Source organism: Podarcis vaucheri, assembly GCF_965113315.1.
Source record: "Podarcis vaucheri genome assembly, chromosome: 1".
Taxonomy (NCBI): Eukaryota; Metazoa; Chordata; class Lepidosauria; order Squamata; family Lacertidae; genus Podarcis; species Podarcis vaucheri.
The window spans coordinates 99,193,723-99,207,410 of NC_138759.1; the positions used below are offsets into that span (position 1 = coordinate 99,193,723).

Sequence of the window (13,688 nt, forward strand, 5' to 3'; positions counted from 1 at the left end):
TAACTTGTCTTGTAGCTCAGTTACAGTCCCATTCTTCATATCCCATTCTTGAGCCTATTCAGTAATCCTTTTGTGATGTTATAGATTCCGCAATCCTAGTGCCTGAACTGTACTAAAATTGCTCCTCCCTATCTGCCACTGTGTACCAAGTACTTTAATTGTTTCCCATATATGAGCAAGCACACAACATCTGTCTACCCTTGGTACCCTTGATGTTTGCAGAGGATGATTTTTATAAACCTCAAAGTTGAGTATGTCAAGCATCTCACTATCATTAGGTGAAATGTGCATGGTTCTAGATGCAATTGTGGTCTACATACCTTGGACCTACCATTGTATTTGTGATGTGTACCCATTTCCCAGGCACATCTACTTGATTTCAGAGGAATGTACCTAACTGTGCTCAGGATCAAAGCAAGACACTTAGGAATACTGTTGTGAAATCCAGTGCTCTTATGTGCTGTATTATTCTGTACATCTCCACGGTATAGCCTCCTTTTCTGACTCACATTCGTCACAAACATCGCTCCCAATTTTCCCTGACAACTACATTCTCTTCCTCCTGATTTTACTAGATACTAACCTTTTCATAGGATTATTTGACCCCATTTTTTTGCACACAAAGTTTACCCCCTTTTTTGTCTGCAGGGTTCAACAGTATCACTACCTACTACTCAGAACTACATTTTCTTTCCTTCGCATTTTCCTTTGTTTGCCCTTCAGTAGTAGTACTGTCAGTGATGCCAGTTATAAGGAATGAGTACCCTTGTGGAAAATAAAACAAAAGCAAGGATGACATTTGCTTCTCAAAAAAGTATGCCTGACACACTTTCTCTTAAAATTATCTGCCACACTTTCTCATAAAATTGTCTGCTAGACAAACAAACCATGGACGCATCTCCAACCCTACCAGGCTTATGCAACGTCTAAATTATCCCTATGAGTGGGGTCCTGTAGGTTGGCTAACTGTTCCTTATTTATTAATATTAGATTTTAATACTAAATATATTTCATGAAATAATGGACGAGTGGCAAGCTTAATGTACTGGATGAGAGAATCAGCTGCTTTGTGAGGACTTAAAGCCTACCCAAATATCTGAGCTTTCCTATTCCATTCATAGCTCAGTGCTCTATATCATGGGTCTTCAACCATGCTTTACCTCAAGCTTGCATAATGGGACTCATTTCTTAATTTTTTGTTACCACATTTGTGTATAACTGGTATGGCCTAGCTTAGGTCAGACACGATCCTTTCATGGATCCTGACCCAAAAGCTGACAATGGCCACATACCCTGCTCTGGGTGGGTGATGGTTGTGGCCCCTCATAGGCAGCTTTCCACTCACAAGGTGTGAGCAGTCACTTCCCAGTGGCCAGCCATTCTAAATTCCCCAGCCGGCTGCACTGCAGGGCAGGACAACCTACCAAAACAAAATTTCAGCCAGCTGCAAAACTGCCCAGAACAAAGTTCAACTGCCCAGACAATGCGCATAGCCTGGTCTGCCAACTGCCCAGACAATGAGCATAGCCTGGTCTGCCAACTGAGGATAAAAGCCAACTGTGCCTACAGTCTGCATTGCAGTTGGCCCAAGAGCTCACGGATCCTAACCCACCAGTTGACAATGGATGCTCTAAATCACTGGTCTTCAGCAGGTGGGTTGGGACCCACTACTGGGCCAAGGCTTCATTCAAAGTGGCTCGTAACAGGAGCACTATCACCATACAAAGAAATGGGTCTCCAAATGTATGTTTGAGTTAAAAGTGGGTCTTGGGTCTGAAAAGGTTGAAGACATCTGCTCTAAATAACCTTATCTCAAAACCATATGTGTATGCCACTGTGGTGTTGTTGGATAATTATTGAAATTATTGAATTACAGAATAAATATTAAAATGTGTGTGAGAAAGACCAAGAAAGTGAAGGTTGTATGTGCAAGAAAACCATGGGAGAAGAATGGAATGACATGTATGCAGGAGCTATTACTATAACTGTTAAGGACAAAGGAAGGAGGGAAAGATAAGAAAATTGCTATGCCTCCTGATTAAACCTTTGCTTGTAAGTGTATAAATGGTTGTTCTGTTTTCATATCCGGTGTGCTACCGTCAACTACTTGCTGGTTGAGGTTATGTCACACTGGCCTTGCAACATCTAAATAAATGTCCTGTTTGACTTGAAAATTGGAGTTTGGATCTTATTGGCCGTCCAGGATGAACTCACAGGGTATTGGGTATTGAGTCCAAATATTTTTCCAACAATGTAATTCCATGCTTGGTCAAAATTGAAGCTGAAAATAGTTGTGCTTGCAGCTCATTTCTGGGTTCAATTCTGCCTGGGGCTTTTTTAAACCTTGAAAGTCCATCACATGAAGTGCCTTAAGAGTCTGTTGGCTCCACAAATACTTACGTATAAGATTTACAGTTGTTTACTCCGCAAGTGCTTACCCATAGCTTTTTCAACACTATTTCAATACTACCACCACTGAAGACTATATGGGACAGGGTTTATATGGTTGTTGCACTCTGGCTATGGAACGTTCTCACCCAGGAAGTTGTGGTTCAACAGCAGGCAAATACTTTTTAAAAATAAATAAATACCAGGGTATTAAATCCTCTCTGCATTGCCTTCACAATGTTTGGAAGTTTTGCTTTTAATTCTGCTGGCTGCTGTTATACTGTGTTGTTTTAATGTGCTTTTTTGCTTTTGTTTCAATTTGTAATCTTAAGTTTTTGCAAACTGCCCTGGAAATCTGTTGAAGAGTAGGGTATAATAAATCAAATCAATGAATAAATATTTAAAATGTAGTGTATAAAGTGGATCAGAATCCCACCATGAAATCACACCTGCTCTGCCTTCTATTTGCCTGTTGTAAACTGGGCATCTCATGTTATATGTGTTGTTCAGTAGCTTCATATGTGCTACAATGCAGATCTAACTCCATCATCTGTCCGCTTTCAATAGCAGCTTGAACTGATTTATCATCCTTATTCAGTCCTTGCGACATGTGGGGGAGACACAATAAAGCAGCATTTTACACCACTTCTGATCAAGCCTTGTTTAGCTCTCTGGCTATTACCTTAGCTGGCACTTCAGGAAATGAGTAATCAAACTGATTGGACAATATCTTCTTCTGCATATTACTACTGTAAACCTATTCATTCTTTAAGTGCTCCACAAAACCCAAATGTCTATTTCTCTATTCACCCATCGCAAAAATAAAATTATTATTTTTTCTACCCAGGTCTTAACGGTGATGATAATGATGATTTGCTCTGGGTGCTTATATGTTATTCCAAGAAACTGAACATGTTGAAACATCAGTTTTTATAGCCTGCTGTGTTTCTGGGGTTGCCAAATGTAGCTCACACAGGCACACATATGCATGGGCAGTAGTGTACAAACTTGCCCATAGGCTGCCTCATAGAGTATGGGTAGATTCTAACTATGGTTTGGGTGCCTTTGCTCATGAACAGAAATGGAAGGAAATCTAAGATACTAAACATTGGGTTTTACTCAGAGAAGTCACATTGATATTAATGAACATGACTAAAGTCATATATAATGTCAACAGTTCTATTTTAAGTAAAGCTTGGTTTACTACCTATTCTATGGAGAATGAATATAACCATTCTGACTTCTCCATATTTTCCTTGAAATTGAAATAAGACTCTTCACCTAGTGTGTTTTGCAAGCAAATCACCTGCCTGGTTACACATTTAAAATATTCTTGTTATGCTTTCTTTGTCCTCTGGAAACACTAGTGCTCTTTGAAGATCAAAGGGAATCCAGGAAAAGATTTTTTTTAACTGTGATAACAATCATTATAGTCTACAAGCAAAAACAAGGAATATACCATTTCTAAGAACAGGTGTGTGAGAAGCTTGCTTCTCCTTCTCTCTCTCTCTCTCTCTCTCTCTCTCTCTCTCTCTGCAAAATGAACTTGTGTTGACTTCCTTTATAGGCACTGGGCTACTTAATATGTGGCAATGAACTCATCTAAACTATATATATAGTTTTATATATATATAAAAGCTTAACCCACTCTGGCCAATGTTCTGCTTCAAGTCAAGCTCAGTGAAGTTCAGGATTCACACTTTACTGAGAGAAGCTCAGTAAATATGATAGCCATGTTCAAATATATAAAAGGATGTCACATAGAGGAGGGAGAAAGGTTGTTTTCTGCTGCTCCAGAGAAGCGGACACGGAGCAATGGATCCAAACTACAAGAAAGAAGATTCCACCTAAACATTAGGAAGAACTTCCTGACAGTAAGAGCTGTTCGACAGTGGAATTTGCTGCCAAGGAGTGTGGTGGAGTCTCCTACTTTGGAGGTCTTTAAGCAGAGGCTTGACAACCATATGTCAGGAGTGCTCTGATGGTGTTTCCTGCTTGGCAGGGGGTTGGACTCGATGGCCCTTGTGGTCTCTTCCAACTCTATGATTCTACGATTCTATGATTCTAATAACTAGCGTGGTTGTTTTTAATTTACTCAGCTCTGAAAAGAGCTGAATCAAACAAAGATAGTACCTCTTGAGGAGTACTGTCATACCTTGGGTTGAAGTAGCTTTGGGGTGAGCATTTTCGGGCTGCAGTAACGGAACGTGTTACTTCCAGGTTTCGCCGCTCACGCATGTGCAGACGCTCAAAATGACGTGACGCGCATGCGCGGAAGCGACGAATCATGACCCGCGCACGCGCAGACACAGGTTGTGTTCGCTTCAGGATGCAAACGGGGCTCCGGAACGGATCCCATCCGCATCCAGAGCTACCAATGTATATATTTTATCATAGAAAGAGAGGCATACGCAATACCTGGAGCTCTTTCTGAAATCCGTACAAATGAATTAAACAAACAAATGATGTTTAAATCTCAGCATCAGTCTTTTGTTATCTGGAGCACCTTTCTCCAGCTTGGTGCCTTCCATATCATTTAGATTACAACTCCCATCATGACAGTGCTAGATGGAGTTGATGGGAGTTGTAGTCCAAAACACCTGAAGGGCACCGTGTTGGAGAAAGCGGGCTTACAGTGCCTGCCATGTAATAAAACACAACATATCTTCAATAAGTAATACAGTGGTACCTTGGTTTAAGAACTCAATTTGTTCTGGATGTCCGTTCTTAACCTGAAACTGTTCTTAACCTGAAGTACCACTTTAGCTAATGGGGGCCTCCCGCTGCCACTGCCGTGCGATTTCTGTTCTCATCCTGAAGCAAAGTTCTTAACCCAAGGCACTGTTTCTGGTTTAGCAGAGTCTGTAATCTGAAGCATCTGTAACCTGAAGCGTTTGTAACCTGAGGTACCACTGTATGAGGCTCTGCTCACAGGAGCCATGAAAATCCCTAGCCATATTACTATTTCCTTTTTTTAATAAACTACTTACAATGGCCTATTTTCCAATAATACCACCTTTCGTTGTTATTTTGTTTTATGTAAGGAAGAACTGCAAAAAAATGCAGTAGTTTGCACTGAAAGCCATGGCTATCTATACGAGGCCTAGAGGAAGCTGGGGGGGGGGCGCACACAACTACTACAGCTCAATGCTCTTATTATTTTCTTTCCATCTATCCTGTAACACTGATTTGTAATGGGAGGCAGTCAACACAGAAAGTTGAAAAACATCTTGGCATTCCATACACACTGAGCCTCTTTCTCTAGGGTATCGTACATTCATATCTGGAGGAGTAGGGGACTGTACCAAATTTGTGCTTGGGGTACTATCAACACGGTAGGCCTAAAACTGAAATATTCTCCGCTTTCTGGGATTTGCAGTTTCTATGCTCATTGAATTGTCACTAGATGGCATTTAAAACTGGAGGATCATTCTGGAACAACATTTACTGCCTCAGTTGCCCTTAAGTCTGTAAAGCTTTTCAAAGACCGCTCAAGATGACAGCCAAGGAGGTAATGAAAATGCTATATGTTGCCTTTGGACATTGCAGCAGTAGTAATCTCCAAGAACAAACTATTAGGAGTACTACATTTCATACCTTAATATCCGCTGCTTTTAAGGAATGAAAATTCCCATCTAAGCCATTATCTATAAGACCGGTGATCTCTTGTACTCAATAAAGACAGTCTGTAGATTTTAATGTGCAGAGCTGGCCTAGTGACTAATTACATGGCACGGCATGTGGCATTGTACCATCTTCCGTTCAGCTGGGTCATTGTAATTAATTGCCTGAGCAAAGTAGTTTCCAGGATGCTGTTATAAATAATGAATGTTTAAATCTGGAGTAGGTTAGAAAACTCTGGGGATTCCAGCATTCTTTCTTTCCAAAAGCTAAATCTTCCAGGTTGCTATGAAGAAATGAGGCCACTGCTGTAAAGAGCCTAACACACCTCTGGCAAATAAATGGCTAAATGGTAGTAGCAGGGGTGATAGCATTAGTAGATTTCAGTTAGATCCTATTAAAAGTGCAGACAGCACTTGATTCTGCCTACATACTGTGAAAGTTTATTCATGGTATGTACAAAGGATGTAGAGGTCTTTATGTACAGGCCTATATCTAATCTATCCCATAAACTCAGGCATGTCAGCATCATCAAAATATGGTGGAAAATATAGGCAAAATACGTTTTAGAAGTTCAGTTTAAAACTCAGATAACAGCATTTAGGACTGCTTACATTTTTTTTTCTTTCTTTAATACTTACCTCTCCCTGAAGATACTTTGATTCTGAGAATGATACACTTTCTAGCCCAATGAGTTTAAAAGCTTAGGGAGAGGCTACCAGGAGTGTCTCTCTGTTTTCCTTCCTTGTTCACATTTGAAGCCAGAATGCACTATCTGCCCTCAGCTGCCTGCAATGCAAACACAGTAGAGGAGTTGAATGATCTCTCATTTTTATATCTGAGCTCAAGCCATTTAGGGCTTCATAGTTCAGAACAACAAAAAGTCACAGCTTTGAATTGCTCTCAGATGAGTGCCAAGAGCTAATGCAAACTCTGAAATAACAGTGAATACCTTTGTAATCAAAGCTTAGCAGCTCACAATTGCACTGATTCTAAGACAAGTGACTTGAAACAGTTACTGAGTAATATATCCCTAGTAATATCACATGGGGCTTTTTGCTGATTTGTAAAAGCACATATTTAGGTTGATGTGTAATGGACAGCGTCCTAAACGCAATTCCAGGGTAACATGGCTTGGCTTACATAGATGTGTGTGTGCATGAATGTGCACTAATATTTTAATTAATTATGTGGAAAACTAAAGCATGCCATAAATTAACTTGAAAACCCATCCTGGATTAGTGCTAATGACTGGCCTACATCACTTTCCCAGTTCCATTCTACAGCAATGACACATGGTGATTCAGACCTAGGAACTGACATCCCTCAATTCCTGGGTCCAGTAGGTGTAGAATTTAATTAAGGTTTGGGTGTTAAACTGTGTGCTAGACACTTATAATCACCTGGAATCAGCAAGTATTAAAATCTAATTAAGTCAGGCTAGCCTCCCGTGTTAAGATGATAGCCTGGCAGATGGGCCATTAAGAACACAGAGGATCAAAAAGAACTCAGTGTGAGATGGCAAATGTGTGGGGCCCCTCTCTCTCAACAGATAAAGTCAGAGCTTAGGTTAGCGGGGTTGGAGTTATGAGCTATGTGACTGAAACAGAAAGCAGCAGGCAGGGAGTGATGTTTTATGTATGTTGAATCCAAGGCTGCACCTACGGAAGAAGCTGATTATGCTGTGAGCTCTTCCACTGTAGGCTCAGGTGGTATATATGTGTCAATAAACCATATATCATAAAGACATCAGTGTCCGCTGTGCCTCATTTCCAAAAGAAAACATGGACCCTAAGCAAGTGCACCTAGAACCCCTGGAATTTCGCACGCTCAGAGATTGGGGTGGCATGCAACAATACACTCAAAACCTCTCTATCATGTTTTGTTAAATCAGAAAATCCAATTCCAAAAGTACTGCTTATTTGTACCTAAGAACAGTATGAAGAGGGGGCAAATTCCAGTGGGTGATTGCAATTATTCATGCTGGTTTACACCCAGTAGTCCTTCAGATCTGGTCTCATTTATCATGTTTATTGTGTTGTTGAAATGTCAGACCATACAAAATTTCTGCACCTCTGTCTATGGAATCTGTAAATTAGATACCATTCCTTCCAGAGTGAGCTCATTTTAAAACACTTAGAAATTGTTTTTAGCATACAAGCCAGAAGAAGGTTAACAAAACACATTCTGGCAACCTTTTGTTTATTGCACTATAAAATCTCATAAATGAAACATTATTTCTCATTTGAAAGTAGACACTCTGAAGCAATGATGCAACCATCATACTTTTAAAGAGCATTTGGCAGGGAAGGGAAGACCTCCCAGGGTGAGAGACAAGGAGAAGAAAGGAAAGCTCCCAGGTGAGAGCTGGGAGGGTCCACCACTTTCTGTGCGGGACAAGGATTAAGAGCTACCTTAGAGAGAGGACTGTGTCTCTTCTCTTTCTTTGACTGTTTTTGTTTTTTATCTATTTTTTTTAATCTTATTGTACTATGAAAAAGTTTTAATAAAATCTTTCAGGGATACTTTTAAAGAGCATTTATGCCAATGCCTTACTTCACAATATATTACTGGTGATATTTACATTTACATTGCATTGCATAATTTTTCATCGTCCTCAGATGTCCTAGCCTTTTGGAATCCCACAGTTAGAGTTGCTGAACAGATTATTTTGTTCATGAAATAACTTTGGCCTTTCTATACCTGCATGCTTGCCATGTGCTATACCACTGCGCTATGTGATGCATAAGAATGAAGTCTCTTGCAACTTCGGCTACAGTAATCAGCCCATGAGCACAAACCAAATTCATCCACAAACCTTTCAAATATTTGAGCTAAATCACTAAACATGCCCTTAATCCAGTGCACATAAGAGTTTGTTTATCCTCTAATTCATAATTCCCTGTAATTTTGATGTGTGCAAATAAAAGAGAGTGTACCATGATGAGAAAGATATAGACTGACTAATGAATGAGATGATTATTTAGCCAAAGCAAACATGATAAAGAAAAGTTTCCAGGTCTAACTTACCAGTGGAAATTCCGTTTCCCCTCCAGGAATTTGCCTGATTTGTTTTCATTTTAACACATTTCCCAAGCTGCCTATTGCAAGAAAGGTCACACACTTCAAAACTGCTCCTGAAATAATTGGACTGGGTATATATATGTATTTTTAACATATTCATCATGCAGCAACACCATTATCCTGTGGGGTTTTTGCTTTTGTTTTGTTTTGAGCTGATTTTAACCTTGCGTTTTTGTACTATGTTCCTAGTCAGTGAAACATCCAAGTGCTATTCTTACATGGACAATCCATGATGTAACTGTGTGTCTTTTAACTGAGATATAATTGCAGGAGTTGCCATTTTCTCTGAGTGGTGTCAGAGAGAGATGTTTAATCATCTCCAAGTCATTTTTCTGATTAAAAAAAATTCCCCTTAATATGACGTTTGGCCTATTGGAGGAGGAATATAGACCTTGGTGTTTTATCATTGCAGGACAAACAGAAGCTGGGAGAGGTTTTTGATCAAGAAAATTGCATAGGGAGGGGAAGAATTCAACAACCCCTCCCCAACTACTTCACATAAATGGGAAACTCCCCCAGCTATATTTCAGTTTGTAAATATACCAGGAGATCTATCATAGATATCCCACATAACAGAAAGGTTGTTTCCCCTCTGTAAGTCACAAGAACCTGCCCTAAACGAAGATGTACAGTTAGCATTAAATAAAATTTAGGGTCTGTTGTGGCCTGCCTCCCTTGTACTTAGACACTTTCTGTTTCTCTTCATGGCTTCTATGTAGGAATTGTGGGTTGTTCTTGCTGTCATTTTAAATAAAGAAACTTGTATAAATATAAATCCTTAAATCCCCTCTTGTTGACCCCTCTGTCAAATTATGTCAGCTTGGAAAAACGGCAGTATTACCAATGAAAACTAGACTATGTTCAAAAAGTGAACTTCCAGCCTTGAACAATGCACTGGAATAAGAGGCAGGGAGAAGAGGTGCACAATTCCAAGCTACAGATCAATGTCCACCACCTCAATGGTTTGTAGAGCTGGAGAGGAGTTACTGAAGAATTAATCACCTATTTACCTGTTCAGACTAAGGCCCCATCTGCACTAGGCTATTGGTACTGCCATACTAAATGATCAACACCTTACAAATGTGGAACAGGCATTAGGTGGCACCTTTTCCGCTAATCGAAGTGTTCAAGTGGGCACATGTGGGGTAAGACATAGGTAAGTATTCTGAGAACAACTGCAAGTTCATTTAGAATCTAAAAGAAGACTTGAAGAACACAGCACTTCTCTGAAATTTCAGAGGAAAAAATGATAACAATTGCCAATACGGGGCAGATTTCTACATGATATGTAAATTATTCCACAAACTCCTCTAAATCAGTTCCTATAACCAAACTACAGTATATTCTTGGGAGAGCAAGCTGCATCTGATATAGCCTGGAGCAATCACTGTATTTCCTCTACATATCTCATAAAAGTGTGGCATCCATAAATTTAGGTGCCTTGTGCAACAGCAATGCAAATTATTCAGAATGTTGCTTAATCTTAAAATCTTAAGATTTACTCTGTAGCCAGCATGAAAGAACTGAAAGGCACACCTACTCCTCAGGTAAAAAACAACAAAAATCCAAATAAATATATTCATCATCTGTCATTTGGCATGCCCTTCACTGGCAGAGGAAAACCATGCTAATTACATAATAGAATTGTGTAAACAGTTTCACAACCCAAAGACGTGATCCTGCAAACCGTGTTACAGTATATACTTCCTAAGGTTCCCTATTGTGAGTATTGCTGTTATGTAGGGTTGCCATATTTCAAACAGTGAAAATCTGGACAGAAAAGTTGTTGAGCTTTTTGGGCAAAATCGCTTTTTAAAAAATGCTGGTTTTGAGATATTTTTATGCGAAAACAGCAAAAAATGGCACTGCCAACATGGGCTGCCATACATCCAGATTTCCCCAGACATTTAACCAATTTCTGCCCAGACACTGCTGCCAAATGCAGTATTCTGTAAATGTCTGGGAAAATCTGGAAGTATGGCAACCCTAGCTGGACACCTGTATTGTTAAAATAAAATATGTGGCCATTTTGGGTCATGTTTCTGGCAAATAACTGATTATGGTGAGATGCAATAACTACAGAATGCCAATGCAGCAACAGGGACAGGGTTAATAGTTATTGTGCTAGAAATAGATACAGCCCAGCCCAACCTCCTGGAGAAATCCCTGTGGTTGCCTGTATAACAATAACTTTCAGTGTGACTTGATTTTATTCAATCATAATTGAATTTATTTTTTTTTTTTTTTGCAATCAGTATTCTAGTCTTAACTGCAACTGCAATTGCAATTCCACCCCCCCCCAAGCTAAATAGTTGGGGTTAGACATGTATACACACTTAGCTGGGAATAAATCTCATTAAACTTAGTGGGGCTTACTTCTTAGTAGAGATGCTAGGACTGCACAGTAACTGCACTGTCTCTAGTTCTTTCCACTTCTACAACATTCTATCTGAGTTTGTCAAACGAGATTTACACTTTGCAAATCTCTTGATGACTAGGATTCTGTCAGCTCATATTTCTCCAGATGTTTTGTGATCTCATCCCTTATTAATGTCTCAAGGAGCTTGCCTACTACTAAGGCCAGGTTAACTGGTCTATAATGTATTGTCTCTTGCCACTCTAGATGGCTCCCTAGCCGACTAGCAGGCCCTCATCAGCAAGTTCAGCCAGAGTGAACTATACATATATAAGCAAAATAACATTCCACGAGCTGCTCACAAGTTATATTCAGAGGGGTTTGTTTTCATTCAGTGGCCATGATACCTGAAATGTGTATGCCCTTTAATGGCATCTCAGCTGATGCACTGAGGCAGTAGCTCGGAGGATCTGACATGAACATTTTAAAACCAGCGTAAGGCAACAGCTTGTCATTTTTTGTAGGTGCTGGGACTAGGCACTCAAGCAGTGATGTTAGCGCTGTCACTGGAAGACTCTCATTGGAGCTTGGTATAGTTCTATCCTGCTGCTAGGAGCAAGGAGAAGACAGGAAAGTAGCAGGGTCCACTGTTGCTAATGTGTGAGAGATCCCAATGGGTTATGCTTGGGGAAAATATTTCCACCTTTGAATTCTGAAAGCAGCTTGCAACATCATATCAAAACATTAAAATATAACTAATAAAATAACAATAAAAGCAATAAAAGGCAGCACATGGGAGCAGCAATAAAACCACAGGAGCCATTACAAATATGGGAAAACAAGGCCACTTCCATCTATCACTAACTATATTTATTTATTAGCTACATTTCTGCACCACCCAGCTACTGAAGTTCCCTTTAATGAAGATTAAAATAATAGAATACAATATTTTTTTTAAAAAAACAACAACCACAACATTATGTATGACCTAAAACAGATTTAAACAGTCACAGAGTATAAACAAAGTGAATCCAACAGAAGCAAAGAACAGTGCATTAGCATTAGCACAGTTTTGGTTTAAAAAGCCAGAAAGAATAAAAAGATGCCATCAGATTCCGTGCACGGTAAACAGATGAAAAGATGGAACAGAACAACAAACATAGGGAGGCGGGAAAACTCCAAGGTGTCACTGCTAAGGAAGCTCTTTCCCTTCTAATTAGCCGTGCCCCTGAAAGCTATAGTCCAGGAGCAGCCAATGTTGGACTACAACTCCCATGAGTCCCAGCAAGTGTGGCCAATGGTTAGGGATTATGGGAGTTGTAGGCCCATAATGTCTGGCAGGAACTACCATATCTATTTATTTTCTATACAGTGGTGCCCCGCAAGACGAATGCCTCGCAAGACAGAAAACTCGCTAGACGAAAGAGTTTTCCGTTTTGGAGGTGCTTCGCAAAACAAATCTCCTATGGGCTTGCTTCGCAAGACGAAAATGTCTTGCGAGTTCCTGCGGGTTTTACCCCTCCCCTTTTTCTAAGCTGCTAAGCCGCTTATCAGCTGATCTGATAAGCCGATAAGCCGCTAAAAGCCGCTAATAGCGCTAATCTGCTAATCCGTCAATGGGCTTGCTTCGCAAGACAAAAAAACCACTAGACGAAGAGAATCACAGAACAGATTCTTCTCGTCTTGCGAGGCACCACTGTATTTACAGACTGCTTTTCACCATAAATTATCTCACTGATGTCTACAAATATGCTATGCTGGCCATAACAGATTTTAATGGATGGTAACCTGGCAGTTTCCTTTTTAAGTGGGCATAGCCAGTCTGCATAGCATATCACAATTCAGCTGCAATGGCACATCATCAGCTGTGCTTCTTCACTTTCATCCAGTCTCTTGGCTCTAATTCTAAGCATACTGATTCAGATTAGGCTTCATTGAAATGAACGGAATTTGTGTCTATGGAAATGTGCTTAGTCAGTTGTTATGGTATTTTCTGCTAATTACAAAGCTAACCACATTAGCATGGATATTGGGCCTACATCTTAAGCAGATAAGATGTCCTGCAGCAATAATAATCTTATCCTAATTTTTAATGTCTATGAAAAATCCTTCCCAGATACTGTCTATTTAACATTCCTGCAAATGCTTGCTTGTGTAAGTTAAGCTAGCCAAGCCTTGGAAGAGGTTAGCTGCAAGCCAATCAAGATTACAAAGTTCAGACAGAGAAATAGAAATATAC

The 13,688-nt window shown here is 39.9% G+C and overlaps 1 protein-coding gene across 3 annotated transcripts in view; it reads right to left on the minus strand.

Moving 5' to 3' along the window:
- Window positions 1–13,688, minus strand: part of NCKAP5 (NCK associated protein 5) — a 621,685-nt gene that overhangs the window by 556,059 nt on the left and 51,938 nt on the right. For all 3 annotated transcript variants that reach the window (XM_082197111.1, XM_082197112.1, XM_082197110.1), the window contains one exon: window positions 6,651–6,798. The gene's annotated coding sequence lies outside the window, so the exon portion shown is untranslated. The remainder of the gene's footprint in view (window positions 1–6,650; window positions 6,799–13,688) is intronic.